The sequence below is a fragment of the Cupressus sempervirens genome, chromosome 7 (genome assembly GCF_028749045.1).
Source record: "Cupressus sempervirens isolate cs-2001-9-10 chromosome 7, ASM2874904v1, whole genome shotgun sequence".
NCBI classification, from domain to species: Eukaryota; Viridiplantae; Streptophyta; class Pinopsida; order Cupressales; family Cupressaceae; genus Cupressus; species Cupressus sempervirens.
In genome coordinates this window covers 33,731,257-33,746,587 of record NC_143124.1, presented here as the reverse complement: position 1 = coordinate 33,746,587, position 15,331 = coordinate 33,731,257, and positions in this window count along the sequence as shown.

Below are 15,331 nucleotides of genomic sequence, written 5' to 3'. Positions count from 1 at the left end.
TCACCTATCCAGGAACCAAACCTAGAAGGTAAGGTCGAGCCTTATCGGATATCCGATTTAAAATCAGATATCCGACATGTGACCAGATATCTGATAATTAGAGTAATAATATTACACCACTATTATTATTATTATTATTATAATATAATAGTATGATATATTATTTAATATTATTATTATTATTATTATTTAATATGATATATTATTTAATATTAATATTTACTACATGATATTATTATTATTTAATATGATATATTATTTAATATTAATATTTAATATGATATTATTATTATATTAAATAATATATCATATTAAATAATAATAATAATATTAAATAATATATGATACTATTATATTATAATAATAATATTAAATAATAATAATAATAATATTTAATATAATATTATTATAATATTATAATCGTATAATATTATTATTATATTATAATCGTATAATATTATATTATAATAACAATATTATAATGTATTATATTATAATAATATATTATATTATTATAATATAATATAATATTTAATATATTATAATATATAGTAATGTAATATAATATATATATATATAAGATATAATATAATAATAAAAAGTAATATCTTATAATATAATATATAATAAAAAAGTATAATATATTATAAATTATAATAATATAATAATATTATTATTATATAATATAATATTTTATATTATAATATATAGTAAATCAATATAATATATATAAAATATAATATAAAAATATATAAAATGTAATATATATTATATGTTATATGTTATATATTATATGTTATATTATATATATTACATTCATTATATGTTATTGCGACCATATCAGATATCCGATGTTATATCAGATATCCGATACTTGCGCATAAGATAAAATAAAATCACAAACTCGCGGGCCCTCATTTCACGTGAATTTGGGGCCAGTATTAACATTATCCATCAGATATCAGATATTTAGGTATGTTTTTTTTTTCCCCAACTCATTTTTAACCTAAATTTAATAGATTTTAGGATGATTTTGTTTGTTTTAGTTGAATCTAGGGTTTTTTTTGGCAAAAATGGTTAAAATTTAGATTTTTTTTAATATATATTACGTTTTGCAATTCAATAGGAATGGCTGATCTGAATGATGACACTGAGGTAGGGAATAATATTCCTCATAACCCACCACCAAACGATCTAGTACCCCCACAAAACCATCCACCAAATGATCCTCTACCTCCTCAAAACCCTCCTCAAATCGAGGATTTGATAAATGAAAATCTCACCGAGTTGAGAGGTTTGCATAGAACATATAATAATGTACTTGCACTGGCTCCTACGTTATCCACGTTAAACACCATAGTGGATAACATTGAAACCCTTACGAACCAACAAAATGTCACTCTTCGTTGGCATGATGAAATGCACTAGATGTTTGATGATGGTTTGGATTATGATGAGGTCGCGGCCCTCAACATAACCAAAGACGATTTGGCTAGCCTTTTTGCTAACCCGAAAAAGGGTATACTAGTTGACCCAAAAAAAACCAAACTATCGATTAAATGGTGCACAAATGATGCCATACGTGCAAATTTTTGGGATCGTTGGTGGATGGTCTTTGATATCCCTCCACATGGCAATTTAAACATACCATTTTATTTTCTTAAAAAATTATATGCAGAATTTGTGTTGAAACTTAAAGTGAACTATTAGAGCATGGAGCCCAACATGGGCTTAGGACTAGGAGCTCCTCAGGATAGACCCTCTTCCCAGCAGAGGAAACTTGGTACTTTTGTCCCCCCCATTGATATCTCCCCCCCTCCTTGAGTGCAACATCCAGATATTATGGCAGAGGCTAGCTCTCAGACCATCAAAGCCATTCATAAGCTGAGTAGCCTAATGATATCTCAGGCTAGGTCAGTCCTACCTCCTCGTGTTGATGATGTTGGTGCCAGTTCATCATCGGCTAGCTCATCACACGTTTGTGTGCCTCACACTTGCATTACATGCAAGAATATTTGCCTGGGTCCCATAGGTGATCTTCCTGAGTATCATTTTGTATTAGACGAGGATACACCAGACGCACGTGTAGAGGCTACAAACCTTGATGCGAGAGACGAGGGGAATGCAAAGGCATGGACTCCTTTGGTGTCGATATGTGTATACATTTTTTTGTTATGAAATATGCAATTTAAAGTTAATTTTTATAATAGAGTAATTTAAATTTTTAAGCCATACTGACTTTTACATGTATGTGATCTTCATTCATGTTTAGTTGATGATCGAGGAGGAGCTCAGACATATAGACGATGCTACACTCTTGACTATTTCATTTGGCCTTGAGACATCTACGGTACATTATGTTGTGTTCGCATTTTTTTTTTCTATTTGATATTGTAGCATATATGGTTGCTAATCTTTCTTTTATCTTGTAGATACCACCTGCCTCGGGGGGACAAAGTGCGGGGGGTGAGCCAGCATGCACTGACAAAGGAAAGGTAATTAGATGTTTCTATTCGATTAAATATCGATGCATTCTTGTAAAATGTTTGTGGTAATCCCATTTAATTACATTCTTTATTGCATATAGGGTGTGGCTACTGGCGATGAGCCTGTACAGATTCGATGTCCTAGATCATCAGGGATTTCCATTCGCACAGAGAGCCCCATTGTATGTATAAGTATCATTTATTTTTTATTTTTCTTATTGATGCAGAGGAAAGTATGATTGTTGTTCCGTACAATTTCTATGATTTTTTTCCGTACCAATAATGATTCATGACTTGCATATGTTCATTACAACTTAAATAGGCTTATATGCACCCGTCCAACTGACCAAGTTAGTTACAAAGGTTTATTTAATCAAACAAATACCAAATTACTACTTTCCCTCCAAAACTAATATGACCATTTGAATTTGAAATTCAAATTTCAAACTATAGTTTTTATGCATTCCCTAACTTTCTAAACTATTCCATTGACTGAAAATTGGTCATATGGATTTATTAAATGCAACTAAGTATGAAACTATCCTAAGACTACCCCATATGGCTCTTTTGGCCATTTTACATCATGTTGCCCTTAGGTCCTTACTAGGAATTTTATGACTATTGTCTTTCAAAGTACATTGTTTATTACATAATTCCGTTATTGGTTTTAATATATCCCAATTAACAAACAATGATGTCTTTGATCCTCTATCTTCATCTGGTACCAAGGCTCTCTTAGATGATTTAATAGGTGCCCCTACACCAAACACCCCACCTTCAAAGCAACTCTTGTCCCAAGAGTTAAGGGGTACTATCTTCTTTCCTCCCATCCTTCTAGAGGGATGTTTGCAACTTTGCACCTACAATGTATTATCCTGCACAACTGCATACAAATCATTAGAAACAAAAAGCATTGGATCCTTGTTACCAATCATGGTAACCTTACTGCCTACTGATTGTGAACAGTCATGTTTTATCCTTGAAAAAGGCTGAATAACTTGTTGTCTGAGGTCATGTTGACCCTGTCTCTTATCCTCCATGGATATGTTCACTTCTTTGTTCACTCTCGTCACCAAAGGACACCATACTATTCCTATCATCACTCCTTTTGCTGTCACTATCTGCTTGTAAGCAGAATTCTAAGTTTTGTCTTGAACAATCTCGTCCTTCATAACCAAAAGAGATGGCTTCAGTGGCAGATCTATCATATCATGTTTACTTTCCCTCTACTCCTACAAGTCCACAAACTCTTTCTTTCCAAAACAAATAACTCTTTCCTCATCATGACCAGTCAAACGATTTAGCTTAAACTTCACACCATCTTTGTGTACTATATAAACATTTGATGAGCCAAAATGAATAGTGTTCCTTGAGGCTTGCCAAGGCCTTCCAAGGATTACATGGCAGCATATCATTAGAATGACATCACATATAACTTGATCTTTATATTCTCCTATAGAGAAATCCACTATTGCTTGCTCCCTTACAACAATATTTTGTGCATCACTGACCCAAGATGCCCTATATGGTCTATCAATAGGATACTTCTTCAATCCTAGTTTATTTACCATTTCATAAGACACTAAATTATCAAAGAAACCAGAGTCTATTATCATCTTATAAATCTTACCATGGCTCATGCAATTTGTCCTGAAAATGGATGGTCTGGTCTCCTTTTGCTACTGCATTTGTGGTCCTCTTCTCACCATCAAAGATTCTCCTTCAAGTTCAGGGTCTGCATTATCGTACTTCTTTTCTTCCTCTTCTCCTTGGGTCAAGGTGACTCTCCTCTCCTCCTTCCCAAAATCCACACCTTTCTCAGGGCACTTGTAGGATTGATTGCCTACTCCTCCACATGTGAAGCATTTACCTGTGAAAACACTATTACCTCTTCCACTTCCAAATCTTACTCTCCTGAAACTTCCTCTTGTCTCAGATGTAATCTCTTTTCCTTTATCTTTGTCTTGATTTTTTAAGTGTCAAACTGACTTCTTACACCTCTTCCTCTCATTCTTCCACCTCCTCTTTGATTTGCTTGCCTCTCATTCTTTCTTTTCAACTTCTCCTCTGCCCAGATTACCAACTGAAAACATTCTCCAAGTGTCCTTGGAACATTCAATCCTATTTCATCTTGAATATTGTACTTGAGGTCATTAATGTATCTAGCCACCTTCTCATCTTCATCTTCCAGTCCTCCCCTAATACTCAGGGTATGGAATTGCTCAGTATAGGACATGAAATCCATATCCCTCTGTTTCAAATTGTTCCTTCTTATCTTTATTTGGATTGCTAAATCAGATGGCAAGAATTGATTTCTCACCATGGTCTTCATTCTCTCCCAATCTAAAATCTTATTCAATCCCCTTTTGATGCAGAGTCTGTAGCAACTACCTTCCCCAAGCCAATAAATGGCTGTCACAATCCAACTTAGGATTCTAGGACTTCTCAAAAGTCCTCTTACCCACTCCGGGTATACTCAACCTCCAAGCCGAACAAGGCAATCCCACTTCAAAAGCCTCACCAACTGTCACCAAAAATGGAGACAATCATGGACATACTGTTCCAACCCAAAATCATCAATTTGTTTGGTTCCACCAAACTCTCAACACACCTTTTCACTTCTAGGCCTACAAAGCTTGTAGCCTTCCAATTAGCTTCTTTGCACTTTTCTCCCAGTATCCCTTAACAGCATAGGGACTTCTCCATAGGTCCAAACACCCTTCTTGGAACCTACTAAGAATCCAAAAGCTTTTGGGCTGATCTTGCTCCAACACCCTCCAAATTGCTTCTTGGTACCGAGGCCTAGTTGATCAAGTTAGGCTAGGGCTTCAAGGAAGAATGGGCAAGGTGGGTTCCCAAGACCCAAAACACTTAAGGAAATCTCCAACACACTCAATGCATCCAACTCCAGCACTCAAACTGCTCAAAAGTGCCTGCAACCATGACTGTCACCAATTACCTTGCAAAAACTGGTCAAGTACATGGGCTTGCTTGACCTAGGCCAACTTGGAAAAATAGTTTCCCTTCTCTCCAAGCCTCCAACCTTTGGAATTATTTTTCCTAGTCTCCTAACTTGCATATCCCTTAGTTTTAGAGGGTGCCACTGGTGGGAATGCAAGTTAGGAATGCATTTGTGGAAGGGTCTAGGAAACAAGGCTTTTCAGACCACCTTCTACTAAATGCAGATAACTTTTAAACCCCAACTCCTTTTTGAGTCAAACCAAAACCAAAAGTTTCCTAACTCACCCCTGCAACTATTTCATACACTTAGCAATCATCAAAGTTCTATACGGATCCGTACCAGCGTAACAGCTGAGCGATTACTAGTAAATTTTCAAAAAATTGAAGTTTTTATTATTTTTTCTCCAAACCACCGTACACTCTAATCTCCCCCTTTCAACTGAGATCTCATATGAGATATATAAAGTTCTAAATGACTATTGGAACAACCATATAGGCATTCCCAACCATAAAACAAACAAACAACCACTTTTTGCTAATACTGTTTAGACTCTAAATACCCTATTCTAAGGCCTTTTGGTCCCATGGAGTCACTTGGTTTATAACCACACCAAAATGTTTATGGGCCTTACATGTGCCTTTATTAAAAAACATAGACCAACTTGTAAAATATGGACCAAACCTTTATTCCAACTTCCTAATCTACTTGAATCCTTGCTTTCATGGAGTGGCAAGGTGTCCGGCAACATAGACACCTGTTCCCCCCTGCCACATAGGTTAGGTGCCCTACACCAGCTTTCCTCTCTCTCATTCTGAATACTAGTCCACCAAGTGAGTGTTGTTCCTCTCAGTCTTGCTTTTGCTACTTTTACCTTCTTATATAGCTCTATGTCTTCAAGATCAAAGTAGTTCTCAAGGGCCTCTATCCACCCTAGCACTTCTTCACTATCCATTTTACCTTGGTATATTGGCAAATTAATATGGTTCTTCCCACAATTACCTTGTACCGCCTTAATGATTCTCATAAATATCCTTTATTCAGGATCATCTATTGTCTCATGCTCTTGGCTTGCATTACCAACCTCTTCTTCTTCATGGTTCTCTCCATGATTTCTTCCTCTAACCTCTTCTCCTCTAGGTTCTTTCCTTTCCTTTTCTAAGGATTCTATCCTTGCAATAAGTTGTAGCCTCTCTCTTCTCATCTATCTTTCTTCCCTCACTCTAGATGCTTCAAGTTCTCTCCTCTCTCTTTTCTCTCTTGCCAACTCTTCTCTCAATTCTTCAAGTTCTTTAGCCATTTGATTTTTAGGAGGCATTTTCACAACAAGTTTTCTTCCTTCCCAAGGGCCAACTCACTGATTCTCTGTCTTTCCTCACCAAGAAATCTCTGGACACCACTTATGTACCTTTCAACTCTGGGACACACAAGGAGGAATTAGACACTCCAAGGCTTCAACAAAGGGACCAGCACACTAAGGATGACAAAGACTCCTATGATGATGAAACCTACAACTTATCTACTCCCAAAAGACCTTGTTGATGCTCTGATACCATTTGATGCAAAGGATGGAAGATCTAACCACAAAATTGCAAATTCAAGCACAATATGGACCCAACTCCTATGTTTCAATGCTGTTCCCAAATGCACACAATGCCACCAAGACTCCAAACTTGGATTTACATTCACCAAGCATTCCCTCCACCTCTACACACCTTAAAAAACTTCAACCAACATGTTTCTAAGGTTTCCAAACCCACAAATCTTCAGTAGATACAAAAGAGACCAGTTTTGCCGTTTACTAGGCTATTCTCTTCTTTGGATCAACAGACTCTGTTTTCTTGATTTTTCTCCCAAAATTTCCAAAACACCAAGAAAATAAACTAGATTTTTAGATACCCTTTTTTTATTTTTATAACATATCCAAAAATAAGATATCACTCCTTTGGAAAGATTGTACGGAACAGGGTAGTTTGTCTCAGAATTAGGCCTAATTAGACCACTTTTACAAAGCAAGTACCCTTCAAACTTGTAATCTGACTTAATCCTTTTTCATAATCTCTATTAATGATCTAACTCAAAGGATTTTAATATTATAGGTCTTGGTCACACTCCTGAACACCCAAACTTCAAAACCCTCCTTAAAATGGCTTAAAAACCAGGGCCTGCTTGTTCAAACCCCAAAACTCAATTCTAGAACTTCGCCTTCAGCATTCACCATGAATTTAAATATCTAAGATGATATTACCACTCATTCCAATATCAAAAAGTGTAGACACCTAAAAATCCTTTAGAAAATAAAGTATTTTTATTTTCTGAAAAATTCTTGATGACATCATCATTTATTAATTAATTAATTATTTAATTAATTAATTAATTTTTATGCCATTAAATCCTTTTATCTTAATTAAAAATATTTAATTAAGGAATCCCTCCCAAAAATGTTTAAATCTTATTTAAATATTATTTCCTTATTTATTAATTATTTAATTAATAAATTGACCAAAAATCCTAAAATAAATAAAAAATTTATTTTTTGCCCAAAAATTGGCCAATTTCCTTATGACCAATAACCTCTTCCAAAATCTTCTAATCCTTCTTTAATTTCGATTAAAGGCTAATCTCATCATTTCCTACCCCTAACCCCAACTCAAAATATTTAATTAAAATTAAATATTAATCCTCATGTTTATTAAAAAAGTTTTAATAAATATCTCCTCAACCCAAACCCTTGAAATAAATAAAACTTTATTTATTTCCTAAAAATCTAATTTATCCTCACCCTAAGAAGTTCTAGACTCTTCTAGAAAGTCTTCATCCTCATCCTAGGAAATTCTAGACTATTCTAGAAAGTCTTTATCCTCATCCAAAATCTAGACTCTTCTAGAAGATGTCTTTAAACCTAATCCTAATCCCCTCCTAACCTTGTCACATTCCCTAAACATGGGTTAAAACTTACTAACCCAAGCCAAAGTTAACAAATATCTCTTCCTTCACCCACCCTCATTAAATGCCATCCACTTGCCTATCCTTAAGCTTATCCTAAACCATCCTAATCCATCCTCTAATCATTTGCACAAGCCTAAACAAGCTTAAAACATTTCTAATCAAGTCCAAGTCGAATTTGCTCTCATCACCCTCAAAATATCTCAACCATAAAACTTTTTGAAGTCCACTAGGTCATAAATGACTCTTACAAGCCCTTTTATTGCTCTTACAAGTCATTATGAGGGTCTTTATGAAGATTTTATCTCTTGAGCCTCCTTTGTTGACTCATCCTTGCCCTTTCCTCCATCCTCTCACCATGTGACATGTGTCACTCCTTGATTGGCTATAAGGAAGCACAATCCATGTGCTCTCCTCTCATGCAATCTGAGCCTTCCATGAGCTTTTTCTCATCCTTGCATCTTAGCCCTCAATCCCTCAAGCCTCTTGCCTATAAATTGGATCCTTCCCCTTTGCAAAATAACACAATCCATGAAGTAAAGTTATAATGCTATTTTGAGAGCCAAATCCATACTAAAGCCATCTATCCACACCAAAAATCTACAATCATCCATTGAAGCCCTTTTTGAAGCATAAAGCTTGAGCATACATCCTATCTATTTAGACAAAGCTACTCAACAAGAGAGCTTCTTATTGAGAGAGCCCATTAATGGCTCATATTTTCAATTAAGAGCTCATCTTAGTCTATCTTGAAGTTTATGAATTTTGTTTAGTTTGTAGAAGCTTTATTTAAATTTGGTTTCTATTAGCATACTAACATTTTCTCATATACATTTTGGCACGCCCGGTGGGACCCCGCATGGGTCATCTTCATTAGCTTTTTTAGTCAAGTTTTGTATGTCATTTGCTGATTTTGGCTAATTTTTCTTATTTTTGTGATTGGTAGGATTGTATAAATTGGTTTTGTAGGTCTACATGAGCATGAAGAAGACAAAGGAACTCATAGTCAATCTCATAGTGTTTGCAGATTTTTCAAGCTTATAGGTGGAGAAAGCACTTGGGATTATTCTTCCTCTTCTTGTCTATATTCTTCTTATTCCATCTACTTCTTCTTCTTCTTCTTGTGGGAGATCTTGGCCATTTTTTTTGTTAAGGAAGCAAAATCATACACACTTCTTTTTAGTGCTTAAAATGAACCCCCAAATCATACTTAAATCCATTGAAAAACTAACAATTTGCAAAAAAGAAAAAATCTTTTAACAAGGGAAACTAAACCAATCTAATCATTTGCATCCTTGCAACATCAAGGTTTTAGATGCATTCATGCAAAATTAGGAACACTTCATTTTTGGGAATTTAAAAAGAACTTCAAGTTTCTATTTCAAAAGGTTCAAAATCAACACTAAGTGCACACTAAAGTTCTTTTAAAAAAATTCATGAAAACTAAGAGTCCTAAATGGTTGCCAAAAATTGTCCTAAAAGCTTTGTTATTTGTTCCAAACAAATGTCTTATTGCAAAATCTTGAATGTTTCTTAGGATTTTCATGCATCAAAACAATCTAGGAATATCATTTTTGGGCTTAAAACATGCAAACTAGAACACAAAATTTTGAATGAAAACCAAAGTCCAAAGAGTCATTTTCACTTTTGAGTCCAAAAAAAAATCTTGAATGATCTAAGGTTAAAACAAAGCACTTCAAAGTTCTTAAAACAACACACAAAATCTCAATCTTGAATGCTCAAAAGAAAACACTTGAATGTTTAACCACTTGTCTTTGAATGCATGTTGCTAAAATCACTCTTGAATGCCATGGATTAAAATCAAATTTTCTTTGAATGCATGATTAAAACAACAAATCCAATCTTGAATTCTAAGGATCAATTAACCATTGCAATATCAAACACTTCATTTGGAGCTTCTAAAAATTGAACAAAACAAATCTCTTTTTGCAATCTAGGTAAAGTTTGATTTTTGGACATTTAAGAAACCTTGTTAAGTTAAAATACAAATTTGCAAAAATCAATTTGAGTAGTTCCTTGGACTCACCTCTTTTCTAATCACCCATCAAATATTAACCATTGGTTGCAATCTCAGCGCCATTTATGGGGATGGGTCTACTTGAAAAAGGTGTTAAATGTTCCACAATCTAACTCACTCACTTGGTCTTTGAATGTTTGCTTTAACTTTATCAAAATTCTTAAATGATCAAAACTCTAGATTAAATCGATCACACTTCAAGTTTGGGCACTAAAATTGAACAACAACTGACGTGGAGAGCCTCCGGGCGCGCGCTTGAAATCGAATCTCACACACTTTTGTTTTGGGCCTAAAACAAACTCACACTCAATCTTGAATGCCTTAAAGAAAATTAATCGACACTTGACGTGGAGGGCCTCTGGGCGCGCGAGTTTGCTTTTGTTGACCCTAACTCTTCTTATTATTTTCATTCTTCGATCGATTTACTTTTGTTGGCGCTTCAAGTTGGAATAAACATTGTATCTTAAACATGAGTGCTTGCAAAGTCTAGATTAGCACACATAAGAGTCAGTTGGTAAAAGAACAAGCGTGTTTTTTAGCCCAAGGTCATCCAAGTCTTCTCTCCCCTTGTCGTCTTTCGAGGCCATCTTGGGTGCATAAGATTAGGATCCAAAACCTTGTTTCTTTTTAGGAGGCCTGCTTGGGGATTTCATCACCCCTTGGACGACCTCAACTCCAGCGTTCTGGCGGAGTATAAGAATTGGGAGGTGAATCGAAAGACACCTCTCTTGGGATCAAGATTTTGTCACTCGGGCTAAGCCTCAAGGAACTTTATACCCTTGAGAAGTGAAAGAGGAGAAGTGGGTTACCGCTCCTCTCGGCTGTGTGACATCTTTTTGGTCTCATCTACGGATTTGGGCCTCACGTACCTTGGGTATATCGAGGACTCCTTAGCTAAACCAACTGTCAGCCTTGTAGACAACCATCTAGGATGTTAATGTGTTTGAGGTGACTGATCGAAACATTTGTAGAACATACACACTCCTTGGCGCAAGTATCACTTTCTGAGAATCAAAAACTTCTATCTGGTTGTTTCTATCTATTGCTTGATCTTTTATTTGTTGAATGAATGTTTGCCAAACTTGGTCAATCCTAGCTTAGGGCATACTTAGCGTAGTCACTGCCTATTCCAGAAGTTGAATGAGTTGAAGCAAAACAACCAAGATCTCTCAAAGCCAAGCAAATTCAGAAATTGATGTCAGAGCAACCCAAACCCAAACAGAAGTTCCACAAAGTTAAACTCAAACCATCTCTAGCATACCAAGAACTTTCAGCCAAGAGAAAAGAAATAACACCAAGCCCACGAATTGCCAAACTCCACAAAGTAGAGGAAAAAGCTACCGACGAAGCACTTCAAGAGGCCTGGTTACAGCGCACCATCAAATTTAGCCAACATCCAGGAGTTAATCCTGCTTATGCCTTACCAACTAGGCATGATTTCTATGATTAGACACCCTTGTTTCTCCACATCTTCTTGGATAAGCTTCACTTTAGAGTCATTTTTGTAGAAAATCCAGCCATCTTAGGTTATCCCCTTAAGCATTATTAGCTCATCCATCTCATTTAGAATCAAACCATCTAGCCAGCAATCAAAACCTCACATCCAAGCCTTAAAAATTGTTGTCACTTTTGCCAAAAGTTTGCCACTCCTAAAATCTTCCAAATCCATCAATCTCACCAAGGTTATCCCTTTGACAGAGCTTTGTCTAGGGTGATCCAGCTTTGTCACTTGTTATCCCTCATCACCTTGAGCTAAAGGTTGGGATCCACAAGTGGTCAATCTCGTGTTCTTCCTAAAGGATCATCAGTCTATCCTTAAGTTGACACAATCACCACCAAGCTTACACATAGGAAAGCAGACCTTTTGTGCTTTGACAACATATCTTTGAAGTTAGAATCTCCAACCCAATCCTCCTTAGGTTTTGTCGTATAGCTTTGCCTTAACCTAGGAAATCATTTGCATAGAGAAGCCTTCCCCCTTTTGCATCCATTAGCATTATTGCATCTCATCCCTAGGAGCATTTTTCATGCCACCCGTCACTCGCTTAGCCAAGAAGAAAGAAACAATGGAGCCCTATCATTTGGATCGAACAACCTCACCCCCCTTGAGCACTCAGCCATTCTTCAGCCCAGAGAAAGCTATGCCATCATGTACTGACATTGAAGCTTTCATGAACCAACCAGGAAATGCAGTATTGGTAAATGCCATTATAGACAAAAACAAAGAGACAATCATGGCTAATTTTCGAAGGGAAAATGTAGGAACCTTTGACTTTGGAAGACCCCCTCCATTATCAGATCCATCTCACCCATTGTTTGGGCAGCTACCACCACCCATAGGCTCTTATGATCCAAATTATCCTCAATATATGCCAAAAGAAGAGCCTCCAGCCAATCCATATGATCCAACAGACCCAAACATACCATCATCCACCCAAGTTGAAATCTCCATGCCGCAAGCCAACCCAGCCACCACCACTCCATCCTTGGTTCATACCTCTCCGCCCCAAACCCCCTTTACCCAAAACAGCTCACCGTTCACCCCCTTCACTATTGCTGCTGCTGCTCCCCAACCTAGCCTTCCAAATCCACCCATCTCCCAAATCAGTGCTAGCATCTTTGGCCAACCTCAGCAATATACAACAGGGATGCCACCCATGGGGCCAAGCAATCAACCTTTCATCACCCCCAGCTTGTTCACTGTAGCCCAAAGCACAATCCCATCATTTCCATTAGGTCTTGGGAGCTCAATACCATTAGCCACAAATCTACAAGCTACTACCCTCACTCCACAAAGCTATCAAATCCCACAAGCTACTACCAATTTTCTACCAAGCTCCCAAGTGACCCCAGCCCCTGCCACCACTCTACCAAGCTTCCAAATCCAACCACAAAGCTATCAAACCCCATCAGTTCCATTCCCAAGCTTTCAATTCCCACCACCTCCACCACCAACTAATCCATTACCTCCAATTACCAACTACTTTTCAATGCCACTTCTAGGAGGTAATCCACCACCCCAGCCAGCCACCAATTATTTGCAGATACCATCCCAAATGGGGGCACAACCCACATATATTGGTCAAACCCCACAAGCCCCCCGATCCTTTCCCCAAGCCTCTCAACCATCTTATACCTTACCTCCACAAAGCAATCCATTTATCCCACAGCCAGCTTATGTTCCTCAATCCCAACCTCAAATCCCATATCAACAGCAAGCCTCACAGCACATGCAGCAATATGCGCCACCTCCCCCTCAGCAACCTGTCATCCACCATGCAGCTGCCCAAACAATGTACAATTCCTATCAGCAAATCCCTCATAGCCATCCATATTCAGTGGCCCCATCCAGTACATACCTACCTCAAAGCACTCCTACATTGGGGGCACCCCAACCATCACCTATCAATTCAGAATGGGAGCAAATGAAGATAGCTCTAAAAGCCATCCAAGAAGGGAATGATCCGAAGACATTCAAGTTTGAGAATGTGTGTCCTTACCCATTTGACAGAGCCATTACCATGACACCATTTCCCAAACACTTTGAGGTACCCAAATTTGACAAATTCAGAGGAAAAGGAGACCCTGTCACACATATCAAAGAATTTTACATGCACTGCCAGGATGTAGCATACAATGATGTCTTCCTCTTGCGCCTTTTTCCCAAAAGCTTAGCTGGACCAGCTCTTGAATGGTTTTATAGAATCCCCTATGGTACAATTAAAAACTTTGCTGAATTATCTGAGGCATTTGTAGCCCAATATGCCCATCTTGTTGAAACAGAGCTATCAATAGTTGATCTTGTCCACACCAAGCAAAAAGGTGGAGAAAGCCTTGCCGAATACCTACAAAGATGGCAAACCCTTACCACCCGCATATCCTGCACCTTGCCAGAACGCCATGTTGTGAAAATGTTTATTGATAATGCCCATCCTAGCTTGGCTCACCACATGACCATGAACTGTTTGCAAACCTACAAAGATATCAAAGAGAAAGGAATGATCCTTGAGCAAGGACTCATTAAAGATGGTGTGGTCAAGCTTTACAAGGAAGCCAACCAAAATCAATCACATTCCAATGACAAGTCTAGGTATTGGAACAAAAACAAGCACGTTGCAACAGATGGCGTCACTGACACCAGACATGTGAATATTGTTGGCCCTTCTCACAACCAGTCCAACCCACCATATCAACCAAAAAATCAACAAGCTATCAACTACCAACAACAGAATAACCAAAGCTATCAAAACCACAATCCAAGACCCAACTTCCAAGGGTCTAGCAATCAAGCTAATGCCATCAATGTAGCTGCAGGACAAAAGCCTAGATTCCAACCTACACCTAGAAACTATACACCCCTTGGTGAACCATTGGATGTCATTTTTGAGAAATTAGTCAAAGAAAACCTCATCAAATTTCCTCCTACCCAGCAAATTGACCCAAGCCAATCCAAAGCTGCATGGTACAAAGATAATGAGTACTGCAAATTTCATAGGGTAAAAGGTCACACTACCCTCAGATGCATGAAACTAAAAGACTATGTGCAAGACCTCATTGATCGGAAGGAAATCACTGTTGGTGCCCAAACCTCTCCCAATGCAGGCTTACAAATCTATCAAAATGCTTTTCCTCCACACCACAACCAAAATCTTGGAAAAGCACCTATCCAAACCAACAACAACAACACCAACAACCGTCAGCCAAACCAACAGCATGGGAAGAACAATGACCACACTTCATCCTATATAGACTATGGTAGCCTTATAGGTTGTATATCCGAGAAAGAGCCTTTCGTCAATGTTATCAATATCCAAGGACCAAACAATGAGTGTGCAGTCACCACTCGAAGAGCGCGATTTAACATCGCAGGCCCATCTGTTACACCAACACCATCAGCTCCAT